Genomic DNA, 9,996 nt, shown 5'->3' with positions numbered 1-9,996 from the left:
TTCCTAATAATTCCTAGCATCCTATGAATTGATGTAGATTAGGCACATCGAAACGCTAATGAAGCAGGGATTTAAATATCCTGCACTTCATTAGCATAAACATGGCCACCTCCTTTTTTTGAAATGGAGCTTTTTCAAAAAAAAACCCAGCAGTCTAGACACAGATCTGTCGAAAATAAACTCTTTCTTGACTGATCCCGTAAACCTGTCGAAAAAGGGTTTATTTATGACAGATCCGCGTTTAGACTGCCGTTTTTTTTTTAAAAAGCTCCGTTTCAAAAAAGGGCGGTGGCCATGTTTATGCTAATGAAGTGCAGGATATTTAAATCCCTGCTTCATTAGCAGTTTCGACGTGCCTAATCTACATCTCTCTGTCGACAGAGAGGTGTAGTCTAGACACAGCCTCCGAGGGTGAAAACATTAGGTCATATGAGCAAAAAGCAAAATCGAAAACCATGAAAACGATTTATAAATGCTTTAATAACAAACACAAACAAACTGTATGTATTTTAAAATATAAATGAAAACAGAAGACAATGAAGATTGTCTTATGAGTTTGAATCTAGTCCAAGGGTGGGCAATAATTTTGGACCGGGGATCACTTCAGAAATTTTTGAAGTGGATTTTTGAAGTGGCCCTAAGCCACCCAGGAAGAGGCGTGGCCTCAGACAGAAGGACTTCCCCGCCCACAGACCCTGATTGGTCTGTGGGTGGAGGAGTGCGTGAAGTCTTTGCCCCAGCCAGCTCCCAGAGAGAACCGCCAGCTGTTCAGAACAGCTGGCCGTTCCCTCTAGGTGCCACTGGCAGTGGGAGACTTCACACACTTTGTCAATCAGGGCCTGTGGGCGGGGGAGCATGCAAAGTCTGCCCCACTCTGCAATGGAGCGCCGTGCTTAGAGTCACCCACCATCTGAGCAGCAGCTGGCGGTTGACTCTAAGTGTTGAGCTCCTTGCAGGGCGGTAGGAGACTTCATACGCTCCCCCCACCCCCAGGCCAATCAGGACTGATTGTCCTGGGGACTGGCGGAGCATTAAGTCTCTCACTGCCTGCTCTCCGGTGCATGGTGCTTAGAGTCAACTGCTTAGAGTCTAAATACCGCATGCTCCTCTATCCCTAGGCCCTGATTGGTGTGGGTGTGGGGGAGTGGCAGGACCTCTGCGGGCCACATCAACCTGCTTGGAGGGCCGGATCCAGCCTGTGGAGGCCCTTTTGCCCACCCCAATCTAGACCAAACTTTACTGACCTTGGACTCAATGTGTTTTCATACAAATCTGTAAGATAAACTGGATAAAGATTGCAATAATTCACAAGACATTATATTTACCTGCCTGTAATGAGTTCATTTTTCATTTCTTTAAATTTCTTCTTTTTAGTCATTTTATTAAGTACATTCATTAAGGTCTGTAATTAAATGACACTATGCAAAGGACGAGGTCTAATATCTCTATAGGCGTCTGAGGTTAATCTGTGGGATACTGCTATAAAAGGTCACTACAGAACATGATGCAGAATTATTCACAGAATAAGGAATTTCATCCCAGTTGTGTGTGTATAAAAAAGAGCTTGCAGTTCCCACTTTCAAAGTAAGTGAAAAAACAGAGCTGTTCAGTTTGCACATACTTCAGGGAGACATTAATTTTGTGTTATGCTTTGAAAATTAAAAAGCTATGAATGTTATATGGAATGAACTAACATTACCTGCACCTAAAGCAATTCGGCTACGTCTACACTGGCCCCTTCTTTGGAAGGGGCATGCTAATTTTGAACTTGGGAATAGGGAAATCCGTGGGGGATTTTCCCCAAGCCGGAAAAAAAGCGGCGGCCATGTTTATTTAAATCCCGCGGGGGATATTTAAATCCCCCGCGGATTTCCCTATTCCAAGTTCAAAATTAGCATGGCCCTTCCAAAGAAGGGGCCAGTGTAGACGTAGCCTTCTTGTTTAGTAGCTTCTATTCTTTGTTGTTGTTGTTATCCAAACTTTTTCTTCTTTGCTTTTGGTGTTTCAATCATTCTGTTGCTAAAATGTCAAACAGCATCTAACAGACTATGTTGTGGATGCTAATTTGCATATTTTCACCCCCTACCGGAAACATGGGGGGGGGAGGCACATGGAGTCACATTTCTCCAGATTTCTGCCTTTCATTTAGCACAAAACTGTCACCTCCTGCCAGAAGTTGGCAGATTGGAAGCTGGTGGGAGCCCTGATTCTGTTCCCTCTGGGAGCCAGGGCATGGACTGACTGACTGACTGCCAATCCTCCTTTCCCTGCTCCCTAAGCAAAGTGCTTGTGCATGGGTGGCTGTGTCCAGACTCCATGCCTCCGTCGACGGAGGCATGTAGATTAGCCAGATCGGAAGAGGGAAATGAAGCCGCGATTAAAATAATCGCGGCTTCATTTAAATTTAAATGGCTGCCCCGATCTGCCGATCAGCTGTTTGTCGGCAGATCGGGAGAGTCTGGACGCGATGCCCCGACAAAGAAGCCTTTCTTCATCGACACAGGTAAGCCTCGTGAAACCAGGTTTACCTGTGTCGATGAAGAAAGGCTTCTTTGTCGGGGCATCGCGTCCAGACTCCCCCGATCTGCCGACAAACAGCTGATCGGCAGATCGGGGCAGCCATTTAAATTTAAATGAAGCCGCGATTATTTTAATCGCGGCTTCATTTCCCTCTTCCGATCTGGCTAATCTACATGCCTCCGTCGACGGAGGCATGGAGTCTGGACACAGCCGGTATGTGTTCCTCAGGAAGGGCGGGTGGCACTCCTGTGAGCTAAGCCTCTAATGTGCTCTTGCCTCTTTCATGAAGGAGCCTGGCACCAATTGGTGCCATCACCCGAAGCCAGATCCTACTCACAGAGCTTAGCTGCCTACAGGACAAAACTCTGGCAGGTGGGCTCTCAATGATGGTCCAGCTTGAAGAACAGGGCAGGGAGGGCTGCCAGGCAGCTGGCCTGTGCCCCAGCTCCTATAGCACAGTCAGGGTTCTGAGCCGCTCCTCCTCCCAGCTTCCGAACCACTAGGTCCTGGCAGAAGATGACAGTTTTCAAACAATGGTGTGTGTGGACTCCCCTTCTTCAGTTTGAAATGGCTCTGTGCTAAATGGAAGGCAGAAATCTGGAGGGACATGTGAGCCACTCTATGCAACCTCATTTTTTTCCAACTCTGAGACATCTCACTTGGGGTGCCTGCCCTGCTTGCACCACCCTGGTTGTGGCCCTCGAAGTACTATTGTGAAGAAGTCATCATCACCATCATCATCATCATCACACACACACACACACACACACACACACACACACACACACACACAGCTTTTGGGTTCCTGAAAAGTTGCCAAGCCCTCAGAGGAAATGTCAGCTGTCTGTGCTTCTGCTATGTTCTACACTGTGGCTAACTGGACCAAGGGAAGAGGACAGAAGGAGGGAGAAAAATCTCCTTTCTGGCTTCCGTGAAATAAAATACAAGTCAGCACAGACAGAATTCAGAACACAGAAAAAAATGTAGTTCAAACATTTCCCAGCAGAATGGCAGCATTTTTTACACTGGGTAGGCCAGTGACCATGAAGCATTTTAATCTCTACCATTTATGCTGGGGAAATGGGGGAGAAGAGAGAGAGGGTGTGTGTGTGTGTGCACCTGCAGGTGCCCATACTACAGATAAAGGTTAACTCTCTTTAGCCCTTTCGTTCTAAAACCCCATGAGCCTAAAAATTAAAACCCCTGAATTGTGCATAACTTGGAAAAAAACATGTGTTTGATGAGAATTGTCCATTCTCCCTCCATCCCTCAGTCCCTGCTTTAAACAGCTGTCCTATTGGACAGTCTGATTTTTTTTATATACAAAAGGAGTATATCACAGCTTCTTCAATTTTCATGTGAGAATAAGACTCTTAAGGACTAAAGGTTTTAGTGTGCAGTGTTCCATTTTGGCTGGAGTGTCTAGGCTGCCTGCCACGTTGCTTTTTTGAACCTATAGTACTCCTCTTTGTTACAGACAACACAAGATTAAGGCAGATGTGGATCACACTTTGGCTGCACAACGCAGGCAGTCACAATGATTCTTCCCACAGATGCCTCAAAGGCCAGTAGGGCGGAGCTAGCTAGCAGTCGTCTGCCTGCTCCTTGTGGCACCCAAGGGCTCAGCTGCACTCCATTTTAAGAGTGGCACCAGCTGGGATGCGTGATAACAACGAGGCAGGGCGATCTGTTCTGAAAAGGTGGAGATTTTACGAAGAGAATAAGAGCGACATCTAATGAGCAAAATCCCTGGCAAAGAAGAACAGAACTTCTTTACTCATGGGCCCGAAACACGGACACCTGCGTGTACTCCCTGTCTGAGGCTGGCGCACCCACTCGCACACCTGCATGCACTGCCGGCTGCAGCCACCCCCACTCCCCACAGACTTGCAGCCCCGCCCGAGGCACGCGCATCTCAGCTGGAGGCAGCCGCTTCCTAGGAAGCGCCTTGTGGCGCACGCGAGCTCACCTGCACCCGGGCCCGCGCTGCTGCGGGGCGGAGCGCTCTCTCCCGGTGGCTTGCGTCGGCCGCAGCAGCAGCAGCAGCAGGAGGAGGAGGAGCTGGAGCTGGAGAGCTCCTTCGCCAGGCGTGCTGCAGGGTGCGTGAGGGGGCGGCTGCCTCGGCGAGACACACCCCGGCGTGGGCGGCTCGGGGAGGCTGGTGCCGCGGAGCCCCCTGCCCCAGAGGTAACGTGCCCGGGAGCTTGGTAGTGGGGGCCAGCAGCTCCACCCCGGTCGCTCGCGCTCCTCCGCCTGTCGTCGCCCACCCCCACCCAGCTCCTCGTCAGGCTCCCTCCACGCACCCGCCCTTTGTCCTCCGTGTGACTCTCTTCGCGTCCCTCCTGCCAGGCGCGCGAGGGCTGCGCAGAGCTGAGCCCGGCTGGGGGGCGTGCTGGGGGCTCAGCCACCGCTTTTGTGCCGGGCCCGAGACAGTGCCCGGGGGGGTCTGAAAGGCCTTCGATGCGCTCGCAGTGCGAACAGGTCCCGGACCTTGGGCTGCTCTTCCAGTGGCAAAGCTGAGCCGCGGGGCGGGGCGGGGCGACTGTCTTCTCTGTGCAGGGGGCTGGAGCAATTTGCGTTGCGCGGGTGCAGCGCGCCATTGAGCCAGCCTGTAAGCCCTGTACGTGATGGGGACGCTTCAAGCCAGGGGGTGCTTCAGCCTCCGTGCTGCTCTGTGATGTACAGGTAACAGCCGCTGTCAGTGTGCCCTGAGGAGGAGAAAAATCATCTCGTGTGAGAAAATGTATTTTAGCGTGTCAGGACAGGCCTCAGGCATATGCCGCTGTATAAGGCCCTGCTCAGGGCCGCATTATGACTTTCGTGGGCCTTAGGCACTTTTGCCTTCGTGGGCCCCTTCCTCCATAAAAAAATATTAACAATTATTTTTGTTAACTTTTTAAATGCTTCATTTTATTTTTTTCTGTTTTAGGCAAAATTTAATAGATTTTCATAGGCCCTAAAGGTTTCATTTTTTTTCTGATGTGAGGAAAAAAATTAAAACATTTTCTTCAACCCTAAAAGTTCATTTTTTTTTCTTCTGATTTTAAAAGAAATTAAAACATTTTCGTGGGTCCCTAAAAGTATCGTGGGCCCTAGGCACTGTGCCTAATGGATAAGTCGGCCCTGGCCCTGCTAACTCTGGCGTCCTATGCTGTGTATGCCTAGGGATGGGACATTAAGCAACAGCGGGCAGTGCTGCTCCACTGGCCCCATCCTCTGGCCGCAGCGTGGGCCTCTCACTCGCCCGTGGCTTCAGTGCTGGTGGTCCCCATTTCCCAACCCTTCCTCTCCCCCCGCCATCCACCCCTCCCGCTGGTTCAGCTAACTGTGTCCAGTCGAGTTGGCAATCCGTTGCTTCCAACAGTCTCACAGGCCCTCCCCTATAGGGTTGGGGGGACGGGGATGGTGCTGAGCTGTGTAGGGCACCAGCACGGATAGGGATGGCTGTAGTATGGTATAAAAATTGAATGCTAAACTTCAGAGGCAATAGAATTAGCAGAGAAGAGATTTCTTTTGGTCTCAGATTTAAGTACATGTATTTTTACTTCTTGACAAGTTGGGGATGGGGGTTGAGGGGGAAGAAAGATTGGGAGAGTTCCTACAAAATGACAACTTCAGGGCAGAAATACTGTCAGTCATGGTGAAAATTATATAAAAAATAAAAGCAGTTATTTGAGAGCTTGCTCATGTTGGGTCCAAGTGGGTTTGTGCATGCTGCATGCACTGCCTTTGGAAGATTTTTCTCCTAGCGGTACCCACTGTGTCAGCTGTGGAGCCCCCTGGAGACCTAATGTAGGTACTTGCCAACCAGCTGCCTGTTCAGTTCCTTCTTACTGCCACTGACTATTCTTGGAGCCTGTTCTCTTCTCTTGCTACTGCAAGTGATCCCCTAGTGGCCTTTCTCTCGTATCTGTAAGTAAAGAATTTAGAATTAGTTGAATTTCAGTAGTTGTTTCAATTGGGAGTTTCCTCCTCCTCCACCATGTTCTTGCCCTGTTAGGGCCTGGGGTGTGTGTTGGTTTCAGGAGTTCAAATAATTTGGGTTCTGTCAGAAGCCTATGCCAAGAGGAGACCTCCATGACTTCTTTAAAGTGTTTGGAGGAAGCCCATCAGACTTGAGTGCAAAATTTGTTGAAGCTTTCGCCCAAGAACCAAAAAGGAAATGGACTTTTGGCTAAAATTGATCCTTGTAGTCATGCCAGCACAAGCAGCATATGAACCAAAACCCTGCACTTCAGTGAGCAGCACACCAGCCTCTGTAAGACAGGCTGTAGCACTGAGAAAGTACTCTAGCTGCAAAGACCCTTGGCATTGCCACTGGTACTGGGCCATTGCCTGGTACTGAAGATCTCCTCCAGTGCAATGCCTAGCACCACTTCCATTTGCCAGTGCCTCGCAAGAAGACAACCAATCGAGACGGCTGTCCCACTAGAGCAGTGGAGCAAGGAGGCACTAGCAGGGTGCTTCCTCCCCCATGACACCCTGTTCCAGATCTAAGGTGGCACTGTCGACTCCAGCCTCACGGGGAGATCGATTGAGCCCGGTTTTCATGTGTGTGTGTCAGGTGGAAGAATTGGACTTTGCTTCCACCATGGGCACCTTTGAGGCCAGGGAACCTTATAGCCACTACAGAGCAGTCCCCTGCATTGGCTTCAGGATTACAAAGAAGCACCTTCCAAGGGCAAGCCGGCTGTGATGCAGCACTGTTTGCCCTCACCTCAACACCATTCTCTGGCACTGGTGCTCTCTGCATGGACTTTGTCACCATGGTTAGGATCATTGTCAGAGACAGAGGTGGAATGGTAAGCCTGTAGGCAAAACTGGCACCACTCTTGGCGCTGCTCTCGGTACCAATCGAGACAGGAGGGTGGCCATTGCATATGATTGTGGCAGGAGCTGTCTCAGTGGCTCTTCTGGACCCTGTGGGCTTACCACTAAGCCTGAGGACTGAGATCAAAATTGCTATCAGTCATATTGGAGGCATGACCCTTTTTGTCATGATCTGTAGCATGGGAACCTCTGTGAGGCCCGGAGATTGGTGTCCAGGTCAGCACAGAGTCTGCAACAGTGACTGGCACTGAGGCCAGCCTGGGGCCAGAAGCAATGTTGCTGCTAAATCTGTTCAATCCATGTGCGGATTTTTTCCATCCATGTGTGGAATACAATTTTTTTGGGCACAAACACATGTGTGAATGAGCAGCAGCAGCAGAAGCAAAAAACCTTGCTGTGGGTTCTTTCCTAATCAGCTGGGCAGCATTTAAATCTCTTGAGTGTCTGCACACATTCATAGCTTACAGGGAATGCTGTCTGACAGCCAGTGCTACTGGCATCATGCTGGGTGCATCAGTGCAGGTTGAGTGCTGTGAGCTGGAGGGACCGGAGGACCCAGTGCCTCCAGGGGCATCCTCCTCATCCTCCCCTAATGAAGTAATGGCAGGCACATCTGCCACACACCTGACCATGAACAAATGAGCCCAACACAAGTTGCTCAGAATTTGGGCATGGAGGCAGAGATGTCAAAGGAGACTGGCCCTATGGTTGACATTCTGGGGCCTGAAGGTCCTGTGAGTTTAGTTTTGCCTCTCATTAAGGCCATTCAAAACACTAGCAAATGCCCACTTCTCTTTCCCCTCATGTCAAAAGGGTGGAGGGGAAGTTCTTTGTGCCTTCAAAAGGGTATGGATACTCTTTCATGCACCCTCAGCTGGGCATATTGGTTGCTGTGACTGAGTAGGAGAGGCAAGAGGCAACTGAGATTGACTCCCAAGTCTGAAGAGACAAAGAAGCTTCATCTCTTTGGCAGGAAGGTGTATTCCTCTGAGGGGCTCCAGCTTTGCATTGCCAACTAGCAGGCAGACCTCAGCCTCTACAGCTTTAATTCCTGGAACTCACTGTTCCAAGGAATTGCTTCCATTTGACTCAATCAGAGTTTGTGGCCATTCTCAAAGAAGGCAAGGTCATTGCAAGAACCTCCTTGCAGGCCTCTCTGGATTCTGCTGACTTCCAACCCAATCTATGTCTACAGCTATAGCAATGAGAAATGAGCTCATGACTATAGGACTCTTACGAGATTCAGCAGATGCACTATCAAAGGGAAAGTCCTAGATCATGGCTTTACTCAACAAACAGACTAAGCTTTACAGCCTCAAAGATTTTCAGGCAGCATTGAAGTCTCTGGAGGGGCATACACCAGCCACTCAAAGGAGCTTAAGTCACAGCATAGATCTCACTACTTCTACCCTGATCATTGTATGCAGGAATAACAGGTGGAGAGCTCCTCAATCCTCAGCCTGTAAGCAAAACTTTTGAGTGCACCCTGGGATGACACACTAGACCAGATCCTTCCTTTCCTCTCCTTCCACATGGTTAATTGCATATCCTGTTTCTACCATGCATAGTCACAAATCACCTCATACCAATGGAACTTGAACGTGGTGGAATTGGGATATTCTTTCCCATTCTGTTCCTTCTCTTGGGCAACTCCTTGTGGATAGGTGTGAATGCTTGGTAGAGGAGGTCCCTCCAGAGTTCAGAGGAAAAGCACTTTCTGGCCATGGCACCATTGTAGAAGACTTACGATATCCCACTGCTACAGTACAGAATTGTCCAAAGCTGCTTGGCCATATGACTGCTTGTATGGATTACAGGATACGAGGCTGTAGCTCTGACCCCTTAAAGCTGGATGTGGCTCCCTTCTCAGCACTGGGGAGTCCAGCCTTCTCTTTCCCCTCCCCCTGTCATCCTGCAGAGCTGGAACACGCAAAATCTACTGACCTCTTCCCCCTTCCCTGGCTCTGGCAAGGAGAATATGGGGGAATGTCTTCTCCGGGAATGTCTTCTCCTTCTCAGTCAGGGGCCACATCAGTGGGGGTGGGGGGGGGGTTGTTTTGTTTTTTTGCTTCTCACTTGTGTGTGGCCCCCAGCTGATTTTTCTGTGGGTGAATGACCCCAATCCCAAAAAGGTTTCCCACTTCTGCCTTAAAGCGTGGCTGGCCTCTGTATACAGTCCAAACCAAGCCTGTCTAGACAAGGTAGTCCTTCTTACACCTACAGTTAGAGACTCTTTTGTGATGGTTCATCCCACAAATGCATGCATGGAAGTGTCCTCCAGGCTCTAACTCTGATTGCCTCTAGCCACAGATGTGTCAGAGATGAGATGAGGCTTGCAACTAAGAAAACTTGGGATTCAAGGTATCAGGTTCCAGGCAGAAATTTCACTGAACATCAGTGTCTGGGAGCTAAGGGCAGTTTGCCTTGCTTGCCAGATATTTCAAGCTGAGCTAGGAGGGTGATGTGTATTGTCATTGACTGACAACACAGTTGTGAATTCTAGATAATCTGAGTGGTGCTTGCTCTTCTAGCATGTGACAGGAAGTCCTCGAGCTGTAGGACTTCTGTATTGCCTACTCAGAATAAATTGGCCAATCGTCTCACCAGGCCCTTTCATAACCAGGAGTGGTTCCTCCACCTGGATGT

At 49.5% G+C, this 9,996-nt stretch overlaps 1 protein-coding gene across 2 annotated transcripts in view; it reads left to right on the top strand.

Moving 5' to 3' along the window:
* The first annotated feature begins 4,490 nt into the window (after positions 1-4,490).
* LOC102449763 (transcriptional regulator QRICH1-like) overlaps positions 4,491-9,996 on the top strand; it is a 40,130-nt gene continuing 34,624 nt past the window's right edge. Inside the window, exon 1 of one of the 2 annotated variants that reach the window (XM_075928084.1) lies at positions 4,491-4,619. The gene's annotated coding sequence lies outside the window, so the exon portion shown is untranslated. Of the gene's footprint in view, positions 4,708-9,996 lie in introns of both variants that reach the window. The other variant, XM_075928077.1, reaches the window with a different exon arrangement.

The sequence above is a fragment of the Pelodiscus sinensis genome, chromosome 1, assembly GCF_049634645.1.
Source record: "Pelodiscus sinensis isolate JC-2024 chromosome 1, ASM4963464v1, whole genome shotgun sequence".
Taxonomy (NCBI): Eukaryota; Metazoa; Chordata; order Testudines; family Trionychidae; genus Pelodiscus; species Pelodiscus sinensis.
This window is presented reverse-complemented; position numbering and strand designations above follow the sequence as displayed.